Raw genomic sequence first — 14,488 nt, 5'->3', positions numbered from 1 at the left:
GTGATGGTTGTCTTTATTTCATTTAGCTAGTATCATGACCTTATAAATGCAGTTTTGGTCATTTTCTACTAAAACCTCATATTTATCTGTGTGGAAATACATCTCCTACTTGTTTGCCCTCTTATAAACTCTTCCTGTAATTTAATCCTCATGAACTTTATTTCCCCTAATTTTAATTACTTAATATTTTGTAAAACATTTCAGAGATCACTGGTATGCTCTTTTTTTCAATCATCTATACATTTAAACAGTGTGTTGCAATAAGAAATAGTACTGGTCATCAGAAGACCAGAGTCCTAGTTTTACCCATAAAAATGAACTATATGTGCATTTAAATAAGTTTTATATAAGGTTATATAAGGTTTATTCTGATTCTAAAATTGTTATGATTATTTAGAAAATTATGTTTGAAATATGACATTATTCAAAACCAATAGAGGTTTGAAATCTATTAAAAATCTACAAAGAATTCAACTATTTCACCTTTTTCCCTGATTTGATATTCAACTGTAATCCTTCATCTTTCACTTACAGCATGCTGTAGCTGCTGTTGACACAAAGACAAAATATAATGTCTAAATATTGTGTACTTGTTTTTTAAATGAATACTTTTGTTTAAAATTATCTTTTACATAGATTCTTGATTCCCTTTTCACAACTTTTCCATTCCCCATGCTACTGCAATCAATCACTCATGATAGAAAATTATTCTCTTTTCTGTTTGCTAAAGCTCTTTTTAAAATACCAAGTTTCAAATGATCATCAATTCAAGAAACTTTGGGAAATGAACCTCATAATTTCCAGAATGAATATTTTGTTTCACTGGCTACCAGGACACCATCCTCTCCTAGATTTCTCCCCTCTCACTCACCATTCCTTGGCAGTCTCCCTTGGTGATGCCTCCCATCCCTCAACGTGTGTTAGAATGCCCTAAGGCTCATTCCTGGCCCCCTTCACTCTCCATCTACCTTAACTACTCATGAGTTTTAATCTAGTCCCATTACTTTAAGGGAAGATGACTTATGACTCCCCAATTCATACTTTTAGCCCTAAGCACTCACCTAACCTCCAGACTCCTAATTCCAATTTCCCACTAAATATCTCCAATCTATGCCTAATAGACATTTCAAACTTAGCAAATAAAACTAAATATTTTGCTTTGATCCATCCACTGCACTCCAGTTTTTCCTGGCTCCATAACTCATCCAGTTGCTCAGGCCAAAAATGTTAGATTCATCCTTAAACTCTCACTTTCCCACAATTCCTATGTCCAGTCCATCAGAAATTCTTGCCAGTCTAACTTGAAAAGACATCCTGAATCCACCTACCTCTCACCTTACTCTTGCCGTGTTTACTTACTCCAAGCCATCATTGCTTGCCTCATCTAATGCAATAGGCAGCCTCTTCCACAACCTCCTTGCTTCCTCCCCTCTTGCCCCAATCCTTATAGTCTATAAGCAATACAATAGCCAGAATAATAAAAAAAAACCATAAATCATATCACATGATTTCCCAAAACCCGTTCCCATGACTTTAGAATAAAAAGTAAACTTTTTACCTGTCCTACATGCTTTATTCAGTATTTCTTCTGCCCTAATCTCCAAGCTCGTTTACTACTACTCTTCTCTCACACACACATCCAGATTTTCTTTCTGCAGTGGCCTTCCCAACATCAGGGCCTTTGCACTTGCTATTCCCTAAAACCTGGAAGATTTTAAAAATCTGTAAGATTTCTCCAAGAAGATCTTAGAAGGTATTTACATTTCATTTTGTAGAGACATTTGGTAGAAGACATTTTTGCAAAAGATAGATACATTTTACTTTGGCGGCTATTCACACATCTAGCAATTTCCAAGTTGGTTAAATAACAAATGTGAATTGATGAAGCTAAAATAAAAGAACTGTAGTTGGTGAGACCTATGTGTTTTAAACCGTGAACTTTGAGGAATTGTAGACATGCAAACTACACCATGGTTTCAATGTTAATGTGTGAGAATTAGCTAAGGTATTTTCCAAATACTCATTACTCTCTAAAGAGCTTCTGAGCAGGAAATCAGAACAGGGCCTGTGGACCTGAATTTTATCTAGTAACCTCAGTTGATTCTGTTGCAGATGGTTTTCCGTCAGCCCTTTGAGAGACACCAAGCTGTGGTATTTGCCCAGATATGATTACCAATGGTCATGCAAGTCACCAATGAGATACAATCGAGAATCAACAAATGACTGAAAAGAGTGACAAAAGAAGAAGAGGATCCAGTAAGGAGCAGTAGAGACGCTATCCCAAGCACTCTTGGCTAGGAGTTTTACAAATCCATTCATATACGTGGACTGATAGTTAACAGCCAAATGGCACTGCATATTTTTGTAAGTTGCTGAGTATTAAAGTGTATGGCTAAGCATCATAAGTTTTGTTAAATTATATTTTGGTTGCTATAAAATTAGATGTACATTGTGTGTCATAGATGTAGGGATACAGATGTGTAAATATATGTTGTTGTTTCAGTTCTTCAGCTGACACTTCATAATGTCTTTGCAACTTCTAAATGAAGGACCTCTTCAAATATTGTTTAGAAAAAGAAGAACCTGTTCATCCCTGTTCACCTCCCTGTCTTCATCCCCTTCCTTGTCCCTTCCCTTCTTTTTTTAAATATCTTTATTGGAGTATAACTGCTTTATAGTGTTGTGATCCCTTCCCTTCTTGAACAAATTAGTCCATTAAGTGAGGTAAAATAACCCTTTGTCAGCATGGGGGAGGTGGGCATTCGAGGAACCACATGACTTGGCATTGGGTCTCAGAGTCTGAGAAAGGGGAGAGGATGTCTGCATAAGGGAGCCTGGAGTTGATTGCTGAAGTCTGATTCGTGTGAAAGGGCATCCACATGAGGAAGTGGCCTTGGCAACCACTCTGTACAGATAGTCATAACCCGTGCCAGGTGGAGAAAATGGGTGGGATGGGAAAGTGGCAGCTACAAGAATTTACTTAAATACAGGAAGACTGATCAAATAAGTAAGGATATTAAGGATATGGTAATCAGTGTTATTTTAATATCTGTAGAGGGAGTTAAAATATGAAAAGGGCAAAAACTAGAATGAAAGGGTGTTGAAAGGAAATTGAGGATGTTAATGTGAACACATGATTTTCAATATAGAGACATTATAGAAATAAACATATGGGCCTCCCTGGTGGCGCAAGTGGTTGAGAGTCCGCCTGCCGATGCAGGGGATACGGGTTCGTTCCCCGGTCTGGGAGGATCCCATATGCCGCGGAGCGGCTGGGCCCGTGAGCCATGGCCGCTGGGCCTGCGCGTCCGGAGCCTGTGCTCCGCAACGGGAGAGGCCACAGCAGTGAGAGGCCCGCATATCGCAAAAAAAAAAAAAAAAAAAAAAAAAAAAAGAAATAAACATAGACAATATGTTTGCATGTGTTTATGAATGTGTTTGTGAATATGTATAAATGGTTATGAATATGTTTTCATATGTGTGTATGTATATATGTACCTAAATCCCCTAGCTCTGCCTATTGAGAATACCTGGGACCACTACTTCCCAAGAGCAGTGAATACACCTAGTGTCCAGTTCTTGGTTTCTAAATACAGCTCTCCAACTGAAGGAACTAAAGCTCTTTGGAGAAATGGCTGATTCTAGAACCACTACAGGGAAAATATAAGATGACCCTAGAACATATTATTGTTTCAAGAAGTAAGGGATCAGCCATAAAAATAAACGAAATTGAGTTATTTGTAGTGAGGTGGATGGACCTAGAGTCTGTCATACAGAGTGAAGTAAGTCAGAAAGAGAAAGACAAATACCGTATACTAACACATATATATGGAATCTAAAAAAAAAAATGTCATGAAGAACCTAGGGGTAAGACAGGAATAAAGACACAGACCTACTCGAGAATGGACTTGAGGATATGGGGAGGGGGAAGGATAAGCAGTGACAAAGTGAGAGAGTGGCATGGACATATATACACTAGCAAACGTAAAATAGATAGCTAGTGGGAAGCAGCCGCATAGCACACGGAGATCAGTCCGGTGCTTTGTGACCTAGAGAGGTGGGATTGGGAGGGTGGGAAGGAGAGCGATGCAAGAGGGAAGAGATATGAGGAGACACGTATAACTGATTCACTTTGTTATAAAGCAGAAACTAACACACCATTGTAAAGCAATTATACTCCAATAAAGATGTTAAAAAAAAAAGAAGGGAGATATCAAAGAATAATTGAGAAACATCAAACGATATAGAAGCCAAACTGAAGGGGTTTCCACTGGACAAATCTTGAACAATCTAAGCCTCAAAATAAATAATGGTAGAAACGTATTATAGTCAATTGAATAAAATAGGAATCTATGAGTTCATACTGATTTTAATAATTAAATTGAGTAAATTATGTTTGATGAGGAACAGGATATTTACATAATTACAAAGTGCCTTACCACAAAAATTATTAATAATGAAGGAGAAAAAAATAACGTTACAATGGAGAAGACTGGGTGATACCCCTTAATCAAATGAGTAACATGATATTCCAGTAAGGCTCCAAGTTAAAAGTTTGCCGAAATTGTTTGATAGGAAGCAGTGAGAAGAACAAAGCTTCACCACTGTGTTATTCCTGCCAACTACACATATCCTGAATAATCATGAGACAAATACAAACAGCTAAATCCTACAAAATAACTGATCCATATTCTTTAAAATTTTCTAGTTCATGAAATTCAAGGGAAGCCTGAGAAAATTTTCCAGATTAAAAAACTAGAGACAGGACAGCTAAATGCAACATGTGACACTGGGCTGATCCTTTTATTGTGAAGGACATGATGGGGATAATTGACAAAACTTGAAAGGGGTCTGAGGATTAGGAGCTCTGTGGTCATGTGTCAGTGTTAATTTCCTGATTTTCCTGATTATATTTGGATATATGTTTGTAGGAAATACTAGAGGATTTGGGGGAGACATTGCATTGTGTTGGCAACTACTCTCAAACGGTTTGGGAAATAAATTATTTTTATTGTCCTTTCAATCTTTCTTTAATTTTCGAGATTGTTAAAAGAAGGCAAAGAAAGAGGAGAAGACCCCTGAGTCGGGTAACCCTCCTTTTCCTGGCGACTGCCATAGTTAAAAGCTCAGTTTACAATGGTGGTCAGTTTTTCAGTCTATTTGTGCTAATTTCTGTTACTAACAACATAGCATCTTATTTTCTATTTGAGGTTTTTGGATTTTTCCTAATTATGCTTTTGCTTTTTATTCTATCAAATGTCTATGAATTTGATGAAGTCCTCGGTATTAAAACAAAATCAGTAAGATTCATAAAAATAAAAATAAGTTCCTGGAGAAATTTATAAATTTCTACCTGCATTCAAATTGGAGTAAGTTGGCAAGAAATTTATAAGGGGAAAATACTATAAGGAGCACTCCCATTCAGAAACTCAAAATGGTTGCACGTGTTTCTCCTGTAAAGAGGTCTGTGATGAAACAGCAGGATGAAGGCTATATGTCCAAACTTAAATGCAATCTTTTAAATCACCTTTCATGTCAGGCCATGTAAGAACTGGGCAGTTCAAGAAGTAAATTAGAGCAATTCTTATTTTCAATAATTTCTTAGGTCAACACTTAGAATAATGAAAAACTTATCTTTAACTCCAAGAAATCTGGACAGTTATTAAAGCAAATGTGTTGTCCTACTGGCCTACACCTGGTTATAAACAGCAGTACAACTTCAGAAAACCCTGGACACTGAGTGGACTTTCTAAATATAGCTTTTTCTTTCTATAAAGGTGCTTTACAAGAATGCTATCTTTTGTGAAAATGTGGCCTTTATAAAGGGTACACTAAGGTCTGTGACTTTTAGACCTAGAAAAGATTTGAAATATTTTCTTAGCCTGGGAATCCACATTTTAGAGGCATAGAAAGAGAAACCCAATGAAATTAAATATTTTGCCCATCATCAAATGGCAAACAAGTAATGATAGCACTCAAGCCTCTGTCTTCTGAATCCATTGAATGCAGCATAAATAGATTGCAATAACTGCTTATTTTCATTGTCCTCAACACTACATTTCTTCTGTGCCTCATTCCTCTTCTTTTAAGAGGGATGACAACATTATCTGCAAACTTTATCTATAACTATTTTTTTTAATTTTGCTGTTTTATAACTCATTTTTGAAAAATTCTGTTTCTATGTTGAAAATGTGTAAGGACATTTACCTTCTTTCTTGAAACGCCTTTCCCTGCATTTATCACATTTTATTGTTGAACTATTGTGTAGCAATAAGTACAAAAGCACGTCTAGTAGAGGAGATAATGTCAGAGGCAACAAGGTGTGTGTATGGGGGCGGTTAGAGTTGACATACCTTAAGGGAGATGAAGAAAGAGGGAAGAGTATAGAAATTTTATTTATTTGAAAAAAATATGATGGCAAGTTAGAGAATTTTGGCTAAACTTAATACAATATAGCTTTCCTTAACTTAAATTCTGGGTTAACTTCCACTGTTTACATTGCCACAGACTAGGGAATAAACAAAGCAAAAAGATTTTTGGTACCACCATTTTGTGTTAATTTCGTAAATAACTCTACAAGACTTTTTAAAACTAAATTGAAAAACGAAAGTCTTGTCTTTACCTTATTTTCCCTGCATGCTTGCACTTTAGTAAGTTGATAAATGACATTTAAGCTCAATAGTTATGATTAATTCTGTCCCACAATTTTTAAAAGCACTGGGGATTGTGTGCGCCTGCATGCACGCACCTTTACAACCAGTAAAATAAAGTTCTTGATCAAAAAATTATTATCATTTAGACTATTGAATAAAATCAGATATGATAGAGGGGCCAGCTGTTGGTAGGTTTAAAAGTCACCCTAGGTGATTAATTCATGCAGCAGTGTTGCAGGTCTCTCTTTAGATGAAGCACTTAGAAGTATAACCAAGCATGGCTCTAATTTCATATCTGAGACCTGTTTTTTTTTGCGGTATGTGGGCCTCTCACTGTTGTGGCCTCTCCCGTTGCAGAGCACAGGCTCCGGACGCACAGGCCCAGCGGCCATGGCTCACGGGCCCAGCCGCTCCGCGGCATGTGGGATCTTCCCAGACCTGGGGCACGAACCCACGTCCCCTGCATCGTCAGGCGGACTTTCAACCACTGCGCCACCAGGGAAGCCCCTGAGACCTGTTTTATTTAGAGTTCTTTGGCAAGTGCTTGCTCTTTGTGTTTTTATAGTCTTTGGTTGTGCTATAAAAACATCAAAATTATGAATTAACAGATATGCAAAAGTGAAATCCTATAAGATAGGATAAACATGAAGTCCTCTAATTATCACTCAAATAAGTTTGGTTGACACAGAACTGGGAATCAGATAAAGACATTAATAATTCATAATGCTGAAATTAAAATCTTCTAGTTAGTACAAAAGAAATCCTAATTTGTACCACAAGGTAATGAATTCAGTACTTTTCATTTGTTAAATATTTGCTTATTACCCTGCACCGTGCATATAACACTGTTCCAAAATTTGGAGGGCAAACAGGAAAAACAGATACTGTCTACTCTCAAGTTGTTTATACTGCAGTCAGTGAAATTTCTCTACTTTGAGATCTTTTAATTCCTCAGTTCATTGTAACATCTTCTTCAGATGAATTGTTTTTTATTTGTTAAAACCAATGTTTAGCACTTGAAATAGTTTCTTCAATGTTCCTGATAGTGAAATAGAGTCATAATGCTAATTTCCAATACTAGTTATAGAGTTGATAGGAGAAATGCTCAAGATTGATAGTAAAGTGATTTCGATAATCTACAAAATGTCTTGAGGTTTCCCAGATAACAACTTTTCTCCCAGACAAAAATGCACTTATTATTTATATTCCAAGATTATAAAAATTTTTATTTTAATCATATAGAGATTTTACAACATCTTTTAATTCACATTTTAAGATATTTTGTTCAGTAGGTTATCTCATTTTGAAACTATTGATTTAGATATTCATACTATGTAAATATTAGTATATATTTCTCGATGACTAGATTAGTGCTTTCTTAACTACTTAAATTTGTTTAATTCATATTGTTGTTCTTCAGCATTTCTGTTACTCACTGGAGCCTATCCTACTGCTTCAAAAAGCCTTGAAAATCGCATTTAAAGCAACTGTATGGAAAGTCTTTAAAATAACGTATAATAATGGTAGAGAAGAAGAGTATTTAACATTGTGCTGAGATCATTCCATTAATAAAGAGATTAATCAATAATTCTAACATTCAGACATAAAATAAAAATGAAAAACAATCATAATACTGAGCAGTGACATTTTCAATAAAGGGAGATATTAAATATTGTATAGGAAACTAGTATCTGCAAAGCAGATAAGTTGGCAATGATTATACATATATTTAAAATATGTTGAAACAGTCATAGACAGTTTTTCTTTTTGGCTGAAAAGAGGCATATTGAAGTGTTTAAGCACTACTTCAACTGGAATAGATATTTAGACACTATACAGAAAACACATGATTGCAGAAGAGCAGATATTACCAGGTGTGTGAATGTGTATGTCTTTAATTAATGCATTTTCATTCATTCAAAAAGGAGAAGAATGCCAAATTTACTTTAAAGGTGGCATTGTGATACGTTAAAGTTCCATTCTTAGACTTCTGCTGCTGTTGCTGTTCCTTTAGTAATCACCAAAGAGTACCGTCCTGTCATTTATCCAAGTTAGAAATCTAGGAGCTATCCTAGGATTCTCATTGTAGGGTCCCCTACCTTCATGCTCCCCACTCAATAAGTAACAAATCCTTGGCTCTCCTGTAGAGGAAAGCTCTCTCCAGTGTACGCCTGCTCTGTCACTCTCCGGGTCCAGCATCTCTGCCTCAGTCTCCCATTGAAGTCACTTCTAGTTCATTCTGTGCAGGGCCATTTTTAAACCTTCCTCAGTCCTAGGCAATTGCCCTTTTAGAAGCTTTACCCTAAATGTTATCAGATGCATTAAAATGTGCCCAAGTCACATATCCAATATAATTTATAGATAACTATATGAAAGCTGAGTAACATTGCTGTTGTAGTCATATTAGTTGAAAATATTAATTACACATATTAATTATCTCAATTTTGCAGATTTTTTTTCATATTCTGGAGCCGTTTTTTTCAGGGGTCACACAATTTTCTAAGGCCTTCTCAAACTCCTAGTCCCTAGTGAGTGTGCTTTTACTGTCACAGGGTTGAACAGCCCAGACAGCAAGATGTCTGAAGATGAAGACCATCACATGGATGAGTAAATCAGATACGTGGAAGTTGGAATGCAAAGTGTTTGTAGAAAAAATAATACAAATCAAGGAAGAAATTGCAGTGTCAATTAATATGATGTATATCAGATGATAGTATTAAAAAGCCAGGTGAAAATAAAATAACTTAATAATGTACATATTTGTCTGGTTGTTCACTAGTGATATACTGCTTAGTGTAAGGTGAGAACCACAGATATTATCTTCTGGAAAAAAACCCTTTAAGCCCTAACAGATTCAGTTTATAAATTTCCTCTCTAATAAATGAGGAATAAAATAATTTACAATAAATTAATTATTTCCTCTTCTGAAGGTACTAATACTACAAATTCAGTCAGAAGATGGATCAAGTTTTTCGTACATTTCTCTCATTTCACATTTTTTAAATAAATGAGACTATATTTTGTCTAATGACTTCCAGAACAACTAACTGGAAACTGTGACTTCATTATATGTGAGACAGTATTTTAGGAGATATAGATGTATATTTAGATGGAGATATAAATATATAGCATATATACACAATATTTAATAAGACACAGGAAATGTGGGATAGCTCCAGAGTGGTACACCCTATGTTCTGAGCTGCTCCGAAATGCAGTTCCTTTTTCTGTTTTTCTTAACATCTTTATTGGGGTATAATTGCTTTACAATGGTGTGTTAGTTTCTGCTTTATAACAAAGTGAATCAGTTTATACATATACACATGTTCCCATATCACTTCCCTCTTGCGTCTCCCTCCCTCCCACCCTCCCTATCCCACCCCTCTAGGTGGTCACAAAGCACCCAGCTGATCTCCCTGTGCTATGTGGCTGCTTCCCAGTAGCTATCTGTTCTAATGGGAGTTCTCTGGGCACAAAGGGCTTTATTTTCTGTAATGAGATTAGAAGAAAGGATTTGCTAATAATTGCTTCAATAGCAACTAAAAATCTTGGAATCCCACCTTTCAGCGTTTTGAAAATCCTAAAGGGGATGTTGTCAGTAACAAAAAAAATTGAAGACTGATAATGTATTTAAATTAATCATTCTTCAAATTAATCTGCCCTTTCGCCTTTTAAATTGATTCATGCTTCTCAGAAAATAAAATATGCTAATCCGCATATCATTTTTCCACTGCGTAGAGCAACTATATCTAAAAACAAAAATACTATAATTTTAGTTTTCTTTACTATATTCCTCCACAACTTGTGTTGTACTTTCATATCTTCTTTTCATTCTGCTAGTGAGATATATATACATATATATATATATATATACATATATGTATATATACACATAATATTTAGATTTTAGATATTTGCATTATGCAGGGCAATCCATAAGATGGATAGATGCTTAATTTTAATACCATTGAATACAATTTTCATTATTTTATACTTTAATTATTTTTGGAAGCACAAACCAGAAAGGGTAAAGCAAATTTGAAATGAAAAAAGGTGACCAAGCTGGCATTTTTCATTTCAGACTTTATATTTGGACTACTCAGTGGGACAGATTATATTATAATAACAAAATTTTGCTTTTGCAGGGAGGTCACTCTTTGCTTCTGCATTGCCTCATCTCTTTTAGTCCCATCCAGTTTATTTTTCATCTCAGAAACTATATTTTTCATCTCTAGGAACTCAATTTGGGTTATTTTTATATCCTCTATATGTCTATTTAAGATGTTGATGCTTTCCTTTAACCTTTTTGAACCTATGAAACTTAATTATAATAACTGTTTGAATGTCTTTGTCTACTGATTGTACCATTTTCAGTCTGTTTTCATTAATTAATTTTTCTCCTTGTTATGGGTTATATTTTCCTTTGTCTTTGCATCCCTGGTAATTCTAGATTGCATGTCAGATATTGTGAATTTTACTTTACTGGTTGCAGGGCGTTGTTGTATTATTTTTTTAAAGATTTGTAACTTTGCTCAAAGAGGTAGTTAAGAAATAGTTTGATCATTTTGAGGCTTCCTTGTAAGCCTTATTAGGCCGCAACTGAAACAAGTTAGTCTATGGCTAATTTTGTCCCACTACTAAGGCTATACCCATTGAATAGTCTGTGTATTGAATACGCTAGTTGATGCTGCATGTATTAACTTATATCAAAACATATTTGTATAATCTTAAAGCAATAAATGCAACACATAAAAATATAAAAAAATTAACTTTTATTAAATAAAACAAAAATGTTTTCTTCTAGTAATTGTACTATTTTAACATGTTTAAATACTGCATCCCTATGAAATTCATTTTGTTAATAAATATGAAAAGAGAATCCACCTTTATTTTTTACAGGTGACCAGGGACTTGTTCAAACACCAACATTTAACTGTATTACACAAAACATTATGCCACTGGTTTTTATGGGTTATCATTATAATTAACAGCTTTATACAACCGTTGCCTTATGCTGTTTGTTTTTCAATGTCTAAAATTATTGTTTAATATATATATATTTTTACTTTTAGCAGTTTAAGCCAGGAGAGTAAATCCAGTTCCTATTACTCCATCCTGTCCAGAAGCACAGGTCTTAAGTGAAATTTAATACCAAAGAAACAGTTCCAAATTTTACAACGGATCTATCACTGGTTGTTAGCATATCTTCCCACACCCAAGACACCAAGATAACTTCTAGTCACTGTTAAAGCTTTATGATGAGCAAAACTTCCACCACTGTGCTTCCTTAGCATGTGAGTATATTTTTAATTTATTGGTTATATATATTCTCTAATTATCCATTATTTTGTCCTTCTTTTTGATTAGATATTGATATCCACATTTTCTTTTCTGATAGCTCACAGAAATTTCTCTCATTAACAACACCAATAGAAATAACAATAAAAATCGCCTTGGGGGACCAAATTTATATTACATTACCAAGTTTTTATTTTGCTCCCATAAAACTTCTGCAAAATACAAGCACTATCTATCATCAGTATCCTTAGAACAAAAACAAGGCATTCTAATCTCAAAAGCAAAATATTTTATTTAACTTAATATATTTCACATTATAAAAATGTTCTCATAGCATCTTCCTTAATTCCTGAGTAATCACTAATATTGGGGGATTTTTCTTTCAGTTATTTGAGACTAAGGATGATTTTATTCATCTCTACAGCCTGGTACATATATGTACAATGTTTGTCAAAAGTGGATATTCAAAAAAATTCTTGACTAAATTATGGTAATTCATGTGATCAGTTCTGCAGTTCTTAAAACTTTAAATTACTTGTTAATTCAAAGAGAAAGTCAGATAATTTTTAGAAGGATTTCCAAACCATGCTAAAGTGTCAGCCTTCATTTCCTTGTCTGAGGGAAACAGGAGAGAAATAGATGTTTTTAAAGTTCTCCAAGCTTCTGTGTCCTTTATACATCCACAATTTTAATCCTTATCATTTTCAAGATTTGCTAAATTATTTGAGGTGATCCATTCCCTTATTAAAATTACATATTTTATGTCACATACTGAGCATATTAACAAATAACTTACTGATAAATGACAGTGCCCATAACATCAGATTAATCTGATTTCCATGAAATGAGCTATAACTTCAAGAATATTAATTCATCTAATAAGGGTGATGATTTACATAATGTTGCCTAAAATATTTCTCGTGATTATTTAAGAGAGTTTTCCTAGGGGAAAATAGCTGGGAAGTCAATAGAAAAAAAAAATACAACCATGATTAATTTAATTCCAGTCTAAAGGACTCCATATATAATGTATTTGAGAAAACCAAGTCACTATTATAGATTCAGATAAATGGCTGTTTATATGAGATATTTTTAATGTAACCCCAATTATAAGAAATAGTTTTTTGGTATAGAAGCAACCACTCTTTTACCTAAAGAAAAATATAAAATCTGAGTTCATTGAAAATTTGCCTCATTGCCCTCTGTTAGTTTGTGCCTGCCCCATCCATAGGGGCCCCGTTAAGAACTATTCTATCATCCATACATCAGAAGAGAATGTCTGTGTTCTATGTTGATAGTCAGTCTAAACAAATATTTATACAGTTGAGATCAGAGATATAAAATGTCAGTTCCAAATCCACCCATGATGGCACATATACCAGAGAGATGACAAAGGTTATACAGGCCTGTGAAATACTTGAATCATATTTTGCAACCCTTGAAAGAATTCAAGTTTGAGATTAGCAGAAACCAGGCTCAGTTCTGTCCATAATCCCCTTTATCTGCCTTCTAGCCAACAAAATGAAAACCTGAAGCCAAGCGGACAAATAGAGTGTGAAGGGCCTTCTACTGCATTTAAGAAAAAACTGAGACTTGCTATAGGTAGAAATTATCTTTTCTATTACTATTATTGTTGATGTTGTTGTCATTCATAGAAATAATAAAAAACCCTAAATAACATTATTCTGCTGGATTCTTTACTACATGTAACACAATAAATTGACTCACTTCATATTACACTGGGCATATAACATGAAAACATGTGCAGAGAACAGAAATCAGTATCTGTAAAGACAAATGCCCCTGTGATACAAAAATCTATTATTTTAAGTCCAGACAACTAGATCTATTAAGGTGTAAGAGTATTTCAGTACAGTCCTGCTAAAAGTAAAGCTTAAAAGTAAATCGAAAAAAAAAAACCCCAGAAAACTGATGCCAGTTAGATACAAAATATAAGATTATGCTATGTATATGGGACAGGATAGAACTCTGAATGCACTTACATGTAGGAAAAGCAATATTAGTGACAAATCAACTAATGTCCTTATTGAGCATAGACATTCCAAGACGGGTGAGGAGTACTGTATATTAGATGTAAGACTCATAATATTCAAGTTAGTTGTAAAAGAAACAAGGTAAATGCTTTCAGTCAATAGGATAGGCTGAACTGATACTGAGAATCCTTTCTTCCAATCTGAACACACAGTTTGTTATACTTGTGTTTTCTTTTATATGTTGCTTTTACATGTAGCAACACATAAAAAGCAAATGAACAAGCTTACAAAAAAGGGGGGGGGGTTCCCCAGTCTCAGGATTTAAGGGGAAAAAACAAATTCAACATTAGAGTAGTGAGGAGTAGTTGAAACCAAGAAATTCAAGGGGGCCCTGGAAATAATAAGCCTTGTTTTTGAGGGCTGGCTTTAAATATCTGTTGTCTTATCAGAAAACAGGTAGATGCTGTTGTCTTATCAGAAAACAGGTAGATGCTGGAAAACAATAGAATAATGTCTTCAAAGTACTGAGGACATATAGCTATC

At 34.6% G+C, this 14,488-nt stretch overlaps 1 protein-coding gene and 1 pseudogene across 13 annotated transcripts in view; one reads left to right on the top strand and one right to left on the bottom strand.

Annotated features, from left to right (window-relative positions):
• LOC132483040 (centrosomal protein of 78 kDa-like) overlaps positions 1-14,488 on the bottom strand; it is a 360,457-nt pseudogene that overhangs the window by 100,017 nt on the left and 245,952 nt on the right.
• Positions 1-14,488, top strand: part of LOC132483004 (ferritin light chain-like) — a 68,402-nt gene that overhangs the window by 14,829 nt on the left and 39,085 nt on the right. For 8 of the 13 annotated variants that reach the window (XR_009531043.1, XR_009531041.1, XR_009531039.1 and 5 more), the window contains exons 2-3: positions 2,113-2,364; positions 11,726-11,947. The exons of 3 other annotated variants lie outside the window; for them this stretch is intronic. The gene's annotated coding sequence lies outside the window, so the exon portion shown is untranslated. Of the gene's footprint in view, positions 1-2,112; positions 2,365-11,725; positions 11,948-13,464; positions 13,554-14,488 lie in introns of all 13 variants that reach the window. 2 more of the 13 variants (XR_009531034.1, XR_009531038.1) reach the window with 2 other exon arrangements.

The sequence above is a fragment of the Mesoplodon densirostris genome (genome assembly GCF_025265405.1).
Source record: "Mesoplodon densirostris isolate mMesDen1 chromosome Y unlocalized genomic scaffold, mMesDen1 primary haplotype SUPER_Y_unloc_2, whole genome shotgun sequence".
NCBI lineage: Eukaryota > Metazoa > Chordata > Mammalia > Artiodactyla > Ziphiidae > Mesoplodon > Mesoplodon densirostris.
Note: the sequence above shows the minus strand (reverse complement) of the source record. Positions and strands in the feature narration are given on the sequence as shown.